Source organism: Acanthopagrus latus, chromosome 4 (assembly GCF_904848185.1).
Source record: "Acanthopagrus latus isolate v.2019 chromosome 4, fAcaLat1.1, whole genome shotgun sequence".
Lineage (NCBI taxonomy): Eukaryota > Metazoa > Chordata > Actinopteri > Spariformes > Sparidae > Acanthopagrus > Acanthopagrus latus.
Window position 1 is genome coordinate 24,263,622 of NC_051042.1, and position 10,930 is coordinate 24,274,551.

Here is a 10,930-nt window from a genome sequence, read left to right on the forward strand (position 1 = left end):
GAACTTTCACTTCTTCCACGTATAGTTTTAAACCCTTGAACCCCCAACCCCAGCCTTTATTAGCGCCTTAATTTTATCTTGCTCCAAACTTGTGAGAAAGATACACAATCTAAAGCCTGCCCTTGTAGCATTTCCCCAACTTCTACTGTCCATGTAGTTCCCTTCAGCAAGACATTGACCAGATGGTTTGAATAGCCCTTGCAAGGCAGTTCTGTGTGAATCTGTAACTGATAATCTGTCTAAAGTTGTCATACCAATACCACATAGTGTTTCAAGGAAAGTCTTGCAAATTCCCCTCAACTAGATCTAAATCTATGGCCCTGACAGCTGGCTTTGAGGCCAAGAGAACCCCTCCTTAAACCCTTTTACATTATTATATGTTATCCTAATGGTAGCAGTCAGCATACTTAATACAAGTATTGGGCCTGATAAACGATGGTCCTCCAGGCTGATATATGTTGAAGGGCCAAAAGTGAAGAGGGACATTTTATTCTCGGCCATCAATCTGACTGGGATCTGTAAGCACTGGCGGAGACAGCGGTAATTCATTTTAAAAGGGGCTCAGTGGGCGACGAGGGGCCCTTAGGGATGGTGATGGGTCCTCGCCCTATGATTGAGATTCTGAAAGTGGAGCTGTTTTATGGGATTCTTAATTTAGAGAGGCAGGCGCTGGCATAGATGCCCGGTCAGTGAAGGAAAGGGTCAAAGGGGCATTCGGGGCTGACCTCCAAGGGGGACATTAATTAACCACAAGTTGAACAATTTTAGCTATGTATCTATACATGTGCCAGTGTGCATATCTTGCAGAAAATAGGAAGTGAAAGCTGCATTCAATATACATATCCTGAGACAAAAGGAAATAATCTATTACTAGGTTGAGGAACTGTGAGTCGTGTAGGTGTATTCAGAGTCCTAAATGATTTATATCGGTCATCTATCTTTGATTGAATAGGAAGTGGTGACATCCATATACCTTGTAGGTCATAGATATAAATGATGATACACAGACAAGCATGTCCCCAGCGTCTCCTCACAGTCCATACAGGGAATAATAATCAATCTTTCCTGCCACAGACTCTCTGGAAAAGTAGCTGTTGTTGAAGTTAACAGCACTACACCTCGATGCTCCAAACAGTGGGTCTATGAGGGGTTGATTCTTTCAGCGATGGCTCTTAGAAATCACGAGATTGATGAGCATTTAAGCATGACACCAATCAATCAGAAAGACTAATCCTCTGTGTCAGTCTCTGCCTGCCCGCTATTCTATGGGAGACAGGCATTCTCCTTGCATGCAAACAATGTCCCCAATTTGTCAGAGACACAATAACAGCGTTGGCAGAGCCCATTTGCATCACTGTGTGAACAACAAATGTAATTGATCACAATATTGATTATTGTATTTTGGAGAAAAGAGATGTCCCCGGAGAGCTGTTGAGGCAGTTGAACAATCAGATCCTTGGATTTATCTTCTTTGACCTTTTCTGAAAATGTCTCAAATTTCTTTAAGTAAGAATAAGTAAGCATAATGAAGTGTCACCTGGCTGTCACTCCTGTGGAAGGCTACAGAGAAAATAAATTAAAAGAATGGGATAAAGCTTTTCTTCATGAAGAAATGGCTTCCGTCCAATTATGATAATAATTGTAACGACTTCTTTATACATGTGACATCTTTTTTATCTTATCACACATGTCCTAAAACAACATGGAAATCAGTTACCAATACACATTTTGCATTATATAATATAATTACATTCTACAATAGTTTAGTGCTGTAATCAAGAATGAGACAACACGCCGATCACGTAAAGATCAAGACCAAAGTAGGATTATTAGACAGAGTCAAAGATAAGAGCAAGTACGCACTCCGTCCTCTTGGCACCTGTGCATTTTTAAAGGCTTTGTTTCCAAGTAAATGGCCAGACCTTATCTGATGAGTCAAATGCTTTATATGGAGGGGAGGAGAATGTAATGTTAGGTGATGATTTTATGACACTACTGTTAAATTATGGAACACCTTTAGGCTGCAAACTAAATTGCATTAAATGTCAACATATACACTAGTGGAAGACGATACATTATTAGGCCACATCAGTTATCTGATAAACTGACTTTAACTGCACTGTAACTTTGCACAGTCAGCAGTCACTTTCAGGTAGTGAACTGGTGGTTGATTTGTATTGCAGAGATGTGAAATCAGCAAACTTGTTTGTCTTATTGTAATTTTTACCTGTATCTGTAGCCTAAGGCAGAACGATGCTCTATAACAGATATTTTCCTCAAGTTTTCAATATTTTTTTTTTAAGCAGAGAGAGTGCTCCAAAGTTGAACAAGGCCTCACACACCTCTCTGAAGGAAAATAAGTTCCTAACTGCATGCAGAAGTCCCTGTTGGAGGATCCACCATTGGGATTTTAGCATTTGGCGTGTTAGCCAGACAGACTTGGTGTGCATCTGCTGGTCATGAAGCATTATGGGTTCGTTTGATTTAGGTCACTTAGTGAACCAGGTGGTGCATTAAATTTGAGCTTGATTAAGGTAAATGTGGTCTTTATAACTTTGCTGAGGTGCAGTCATGTTTACCATAACCACGCTCTGTAATTATGCAATCTTGAAGTTAGGGAAGGTGATTCTGGAGAAAGAAAGTTGATTATTAAGTCGTATTGCCAGGTCATCAAATACTGACTTGAAGCATATGTGTTTGACGACTGGGGAATGAGACTGAATGAGACGCATCAATCAACTACTTTTCTCCAAAATCGCCTACACTACATTCAAAATTGAGTGCGTTGTTGTGAATTTTTATAATGCCCTTGACTGCAAGCCCAGGTGCAACTGCGCACACATCCTTACACTTGACCAGTGAACATTCATACTTCAAAAATCTTTTTGAGAGTGTCAACTGAGTGCAGAGTGTAGTCTTCTCTCTGGACATGGAGTTTTCTTGAGCTCTGCTCTAAAGTGCCCACTGAAACAGCAACAGCTACCGATTAGGCAACTCTCTTTTGCTCCATTCACAGTTTTATCAGGATTCTTTCATTGACTTTTGGTCTCACTGCGAGCTCAAGTTCAAGTACACTCATTTGTAACTTCCGCCCCTGGTTAAATTAAGTGCTACAATACTGTGTAGAATGGGTAAATTGAACCATGGATGGATGGATGGATGGATGGATGGATGGATGGAATGGTTTAACGTTTAACTAGTACTGGGATGGATAAAACTCTGGATAGAGTCTTTCTCTAATGAGCATGCCTGTACTGCTCCTCTTTGTCTTCCTAGAAAAGAAGAAAAAAGAAAGGCGTCTTAGGTTCATCATGTTAATCCAGTTGGCACAATGTGCATTCAAAATAATTTACCCACTTGCCTGAAGTTGTAGTGTTGAAGACTTTCCGCCACTTATCCAAGCGGCCTCTTCAGCTCCACCAGTCAGCAGAACAAATGATGCAGTCACACCACTTGTTTGAGTCAGCCAGCAGACAGGGTAACACCCTAATTGAAGATGTACATCACACTGCAACAGTTGCATATTATTAACACACAAAACAAGGGCCAATTGATCATTAGTGCATCAATATGTAGTTTGCATAAAATTATTTCCTTTAAATAGTCTGTGTTTGAGGTGACACAGGGTTGGCTCATCAATAATGTAAATGAGCCATTAGGGCATTAAGAAGCTGTCTGTGGGAATGACAGACCACCAGGCATCAGTGAGTTAATATCCAATACAGCACTCGCTGTCACACAGGCCAATGGCTGCGCTGATTATAGACACAAATTACATCTACCTAACGCCTGGCCTTTTTTAACGGTTTAAGTTAAAAATTGATTTACGGAAAACAAAATATATCTTCAAATGTGACACTGATTCACAGAACTTGTTTAGCTCTTTAATATCAATTTACCTATTTCAAATGTCTTAAATTCTTGGAGTTAGCGTCCAGCAAACTGTTGTGCATGACACAATTTCAAATAAAGAAGCGATTAGAGATGATTACAAATGCGATACACTGCTGAGGAGAATTCCCAATGAAACAGTCAGAGCCCATCTCAGACCGTGCCCTTTGCCTCGATCCATAAGTGCTCCTGGCTGCCACCTGCAACCTTGAAACTCCCCCTTCTCTACCCCCTGTCTCCCTCCACTCTTCTCCATGTCTGCCAATAACAAGCAGTCAGATGAAGTGGCAGTGGGAGGAAATGTTTACCATGAAATTGGTCGTGTCATCTTCAGAATCTGTGATGCAAGCCACAGAGAGGGGCATCAATGCAATCCATCACATCATTGATTCACATGGGGTAAGGAATTCAAACTCACAGCCTAAAGGTTATTTAGACAAGAGAAGTCTGTTAGTCTGCAGCAAGTCTTTGTTTTTGGACTGCGGCACTGTGTAGTTTTGCTAGCCGCGTGCCCTAAACATACTTTAATTTGAACTTTAAAAGCTGAAGCTAAAATATATACACTCCAGTCAGTCAGCAGACAAACAGCTGCTAGTGTTGTAGCGACGTTATTTTAGATCACACTACCTTGCACGGCATGACTCGCCCTCTGTAAGAATTGTTCATCCATTTCAATGTGTAGATGTACTTTTATATACAAGAACAGGCCGTTTCATGTGTAGTGAAGGTCACAGCTGATTTATGGCACACGGTTAACTCTGTTGACAGGAAAAGGCTGTCACTTTGCTTGTACCACCTGATGTGAGTAGAGATTCCTGTGAAAATCTTGCCTATTTGTTTTCAATTAGGGTTAGGGTGGAACTGTGCGTTCAATCTGGAAACTGGCCAGAGTAATTGTATAGGTATTTAAGTCTCTGTATAATAAAGTCTTGTGTATAGTCTTGGAAAATGTGAACAGTGAAATCCACTGTGTTACATACACCCACACATCATTCTGTATCTGCTCACGTCAGAGTGTCAGTGTGAGGCTCTTCTATATTTAGGGTGTTAGGATGATGATACGCAGTAATAGCCAGAATAATATGATCATATGTCTCAGTGTGACTGGGCCGTATCTTTACCTGCCATGCCACTCAGTGCCCATGCTCTGCTATCATCTCTGAATGCTAGCACACGAGGGGGCTCGTTAGCCTACTATTACAGATGTGACAAGTACACCATAATAGCCCAATTATCCCAAAATGCCAAATTTCACTCCAAAGGAAAAGGAGTGTGTAGTGATTAATGGTGAACACTTAAGGGGAAGAGTTAGACAACGCTGTTGGATAGGAGAGAATATGTATCAGGCTGCCACCAGTACAGATGCTTCCTCCCTCCTGACAACTGCAATTCATTTGAGATGCTATTAACATGCATAATTATGCTAATCAAGCAGTAATTAAGTGCCAATTCATCAGAGACCATTTTTTGTCTGTAATTTCATCAAGCATGGCTGTTGGGGTTTGTTTTTTCTTGCATATTTCTTTATACAATATTGCCCAAATGAGGCACTCTTATTCCACCAAACAGCCCCTATGCTGCATGTTTTTGAAGTTTGTAAACAGGATGTGTTAGAGACAGAATGCAATGCATCCTTCCACTAACACATTCATTGCATCTATACAAGTGTTCCATAAAACCACAGCACATAGTGCATAAATGAATAAATGCAATGAATTCAAACATATTGGAAGTCTTCATGAACCTTGATCACAAATATCTATGTGCTCTCGTACCTTCATGACTGAATGGGTCGATTTGAAATGACTTCCAAGACAACAAACATGACAAAAAGAGGAATCTTTATCATCTTAACCACTTTCTCATTGACCATTTAAGCCTTTTAAGATTTTTAACCCTAACCCTAACCCTTAAAACATGCAGAACAATCACAGAGCCACTACTGTACTAATTATGAAAGAATATAGTCATATTTCATATCAAATTAAACAGCAGAAGCTGGGCTACAATGTGTAAAAAACATGTTTATATGACCCAAACACAGCCCAAACACTACTCAAATAAACAACTAAACATCAAACTTCGTGAATCACCCTAACCCTAACCCTAAGCCTAGAAAATTGGCTTGGGGCTTAAAGGGTTATCTTTGTGATGTGGTCATGGTTAAATTAGGCTCAGGCAACAACATTGCTTGGTAAGGTATCAGAAAAGATCTTGGTTTGGCTTAAAAGAAGTACATGAAAATAAGTAAACATAAACGTTTAGTTTCATATGGGGCACAACCAGCGGTCACCTGGGGGAAAAATCTGTGTGTTTAACCCCATTCACTTCCCTATGCAGACTTGTCATCTCTTATTACTACTCTTTCACAAACCTTTACAGGTGCTTTTTCTGGTGATGGCAGGCAGCAGAACACCTATTTGTGAATGCCTTTCACAATAACCCATATGATCACTTAAAACACAGTTAATATGCGTGTGTCCAAAACAGCAGAGCCTCTTGCTGGTAAAATGAAGGACGGAAAAAGGGGTTAACCTGTCCATGTCAGCATGTCCGAGGCTTGTCCACTATGCCAAAGATATATACTATTTTAACCTCGCTCACCTTGAATAAGACCCAAAAATCATGTGGGATTATAAGTAGAATTGCATATGTTCTTTGAAAACAAAGGCAGCAGAATCTTTTCTGCAGGTTCCTTTAAATTATTTTTTGAACACAATGGGTGAACCCAATGTGGTAAACCTGTAGCAGAACAAGAACTGCAGTTGATGTTGTGGACTTGTGGTGCAGATGAGTGTATAAATACACACATGCACCGTGACACTGGCTTGGCACTTTTACTCAGCAACACTGAGTACACACAGAGTGTTTTGCATTCATTGCCTGTCCTCTTTAAAGATTGTCTACACTAACCTCTACTGATTGACTTTCTCTTTTTGTCCCCGTAATGGGCCCTGAAGAATAAGAATAAACAAACCCACATTAAGAACTGCAGTCTGAGTGTGAATCTTCTCAAAGCTCTCTTGAACAAAGTATTTATTGGCACAATCCCAGTTGATGCACAGCTCCTTGACTCTAAACAAGAACTCATCACAAGGAGTTTGCTTTAAGGTTACTGCTGGATTTCTGAGTGCTTGTTGTTTTATGTTTGCAATGTGAACTTAATTTTGTGATTCTAAATATATATTTGTGATCATGTGCAACAAAAACCTTCACTCTCCAGATTTATTTGACAAATTTCTGCCGCTGCTTTGGCGCATGATGCGTGCCTGCCTTCCTGAGGCTGCGTGGCATGTATGAAATGTTATTTGCGATGGCATTCCTCTGTCCAGTCTCACCCAGAGAGTCAGACAGGTGTTCTCATTGGACATGAAAGCCTCTGGTGATGCATGTCAGTCTTGATCACCCATGATGATGGCCTGAGGTAAGGAAACCGCGTCCATCCCTTTGACATGGGAACTCTTCTGAGTTTCAGCACTTTTTGTGATAGTTTTGGCAGCCACAACAAGCATTCAGACAGTGAAGTGGACAGTCACAGCTCCACTTTCTATTACTCCTTTATGGTTCAATTTTTGTCAGATTTTTTTTCTTGAACATGATAGAATTTGTAATTTTGCTCTTATTTCTACCTGTGTCTGTTTTCAGACCAGTTTACTCTTTCTCTGCTCTTCTTACAACAGTGTCACATGACCCTAAATACTGAGCGTTAGTTCCCGATTGTCCTGGTATGTAATGGATGTAATGTATTATTGCAGTTTCACAGTATATCACTGGCTAATAATTGCACTATTTTACAGTAGGGAAAAATTGTTATTTTACAGTAATATACATGAAAATGACAGACACGTATCGTGTTTCTACAGTGACCAGTCACAGCTTTACTGTGACAATACAGTCATTCAGTGTGAAAGTATAAGATACTAACAACAATTTACAGTAACATTACAACAATTTTACTGTGTTTTCAAGGTAACCCAACCACAATATTACTGTAAAAGAATGTATGTTATTGGTAAATGACTGTATTGTGCTGCACCATAATCACAGTGTTTACTTGTAATTTGCTATTTTTACTGTATTCCTACAGCAACACAGTAGCAGATACATTCATGTACGTTTACATGATGTATTCATTTGTTTTACAGCAACACATCTGCCTATATTTTTCTGTAGAGGTAAAGAATACTTAGAATATTGTATCTGATCAACTTGATTGTCATTTTGCAATACATTATCCTCATGTATAATATATGTATTTGCTTCGGTTGTAGGGTTGTAACACAATCTAAAAATATTTCTTGATCGTAACATCTGTTTCTTGCCTTGGTTGTCAGTAGTGCAATTAATATGCTTTACAATATTCAATTGTGGAACATTTACAGTTTTTTAACAGCATTCTAATGAAGTTTAAAAGAGTCAGCATTACACTTTGGTTCAAAAATATTCATTCAGACACATTTCTAGTTGCTTAATCGCAAGGTGGTAAAATATTTGCACCGCAGTGACATAATGGGTGATATAAGTTTAACAGATGTTATGGATATGAAACAGAAGCACATCATCTACCTCAGAATTCATTCAGTAACTCAAAGGTTTTCCTGTTAACAGCTGTCTAATGTAGATTTTTATGTTAAATGACAATAGTGTTGACATACTGCTCGATCTTTAGTGGGTTGGAGGACTCCTTAAATGTCTCTATAATTGTCCCATCTCATCGTGACTGATACCTCTTCTGTCTCTCCATGAAATGCCCACATTTTTCATGCAATGAAAGAGTCAGTCCAGAAACTAAGCATGACAGGGAACGAGTTTGCCTTCGCTACCAATCAAAAAGCCTAAAGGGGGGCTTCTACTTCAGTTCCCCACATCATGTCCCATCATGCTTGTTTTGGACTTCAACTGTCAGAGTTTTTACGCAGCGATTTCGGGCCATCTGCAGATAATTCAAGGAGGTTCATAGCCACTGAATTTGGTTGATATTTAGTAAAACAAAATCATCCAAGCCAGAAAAGCGCACTGAGCATGGAGAGCAAACAGAGAGATGCAGCCCTGGCTGATGGTGGCTGGCTGTACAGGATGAGATGGGCTCTGAGGTTTGATGGGGCAGAAGAACGCTCACACAGACGGCTGGCTGCTCCTTTTGACGGCGTGTCAGGGTTGGCTCGCAAGCTGCTCTGCCGCATCTGGGTGATGCAGTCATCATTGTGGCAGGCCTGTCAGAACAAACTGGTGTGCCGGAGACAGATACAGCTTTAGTGGCTGGATGGGGGGAGTATGCAACACATGCACCACCCTAACATCGAATATGTTCCCCAAACTGGCAAGCTGGTGGCAAGTTAATGACAGGAACAACCAGTGACATCACATAGAAACATGATTACACTCTGCTAAGGACATCCGAGTGAGTCCATAGATCAGACGGTCGGGTGACGACTTGGGTACTGGCATTTCCATAAACAGGAGCCTTGGTAACAGAATAAAAGTCTGTTTTTATAATTTCAGTGATTAAAAACTTCATCACAAAAGTGATACAGAATAAATAAATAAATGTGACTCACACACACACACACAAAGAAGATGATCCAGAGAGAAGAGAGGGGGCTCAGGTTATTGCCAAGAGGGGGTTTGCGTTGCATCACCAGCGCAGTGTTTTTATTTGTGATGTATTCAAAATGAATTGACAGTCACAGTGGGAGAATAATGTGTAATCATTAGCAAAGGGTTTGCGAATTATTTATGCAATGTAAACTGTGATAATTTACTTCCACTTTCTTTTTTCTTACCCTGTCATTAACAAGTAAGCTGGAAACCAATAAATGTCACAATCGCTTTCACTTAATTAAAACAATAGATATCATATTACAAGGTAAGATGTCAGTCACGCTACCGTCTCCTGCACAAGGCAACTTTACAGCTGAAGCGTTATGAGAGAGGGCGACACAAATAATAGCAATTAAACTGTCAGCTCGCGGAGGCTGGATCACATTACTGGAATTAGCTAAGATGCACTATTATAAACAATGCCATCTTCTCTTAGCACATACACGCAGACAAAGCCACGTGACTACACACACAGGGCAGAATGGAGACAGAGGGATACACTAGAAAGAAATCTGGACACATTCACAGCACATTAATGCAGTTTTTACTGTGTGTTTGAGATTGATCACTAGTACTCTGAGAGTCTCAAATGAAATCTGAAATCATCTGATTTTGTTTGTAATCATCTGGCGGGCCAATAAACAATCTCCAGAACTCTTACTTGGATCCATATGAGATTGAGCCCAGTTTATTAATTAATGATGTGACATCCTTGTGTGTCGTTTGTGCTCTCATGATACTTATGTTCCAGTCTTCCTACCTAAAAGTATAATTCTAAATGTGTTAAGGCTACATCCAGTTTTACACAGTTAGTACACTAAAGGCCAAGGCTGTGCCACTGAATCAAGATCTAAATATCCCCCCACCTGACAAATACCTAGAGTATAAAAATTAAACATTTATCAATAATCCAAAATGGTTAAAAGACACAAACATAAAAAGCTTCTGTCTCAGTACTCAGTGGCTCATCTCAGTGAGTGAACTGTAAAGGTTCAGCGCTGGTTGTATTCAGAGCACATGACATATTCACAGACAACACTGACATCTGCTGGCTTGTAGTCAGGATTTACTTCATAACTATCACTTTGTTTTCATATCTTATGAACATGTATGCTGCCTTTATTTAATATGTATCCATATATCAAATTTTTCCCAGTTATTAAGAAACTTTTATATCTATCCTGCTTTGTTTTTCAGGCTCTCACCTTTGCTAACCCCGCTCCTGCTGCCCTCGTCTAATTTCCATTTGACGTGGATCAATTGAGTATCCACAGGACTAATTTATTTATGAACCTGTCATTTGTAATCATTGATCAGGATGTTCCCTGTTAGCGAACTAATGATATGCAGCGGTAAAAGTTTCCCTAATTATTGTGTTTGGTCTAATTGAGGCTGTGTGCCTCTGCTGGAGGGTTCAGAGGGGAGGTGGCTGCTGCCC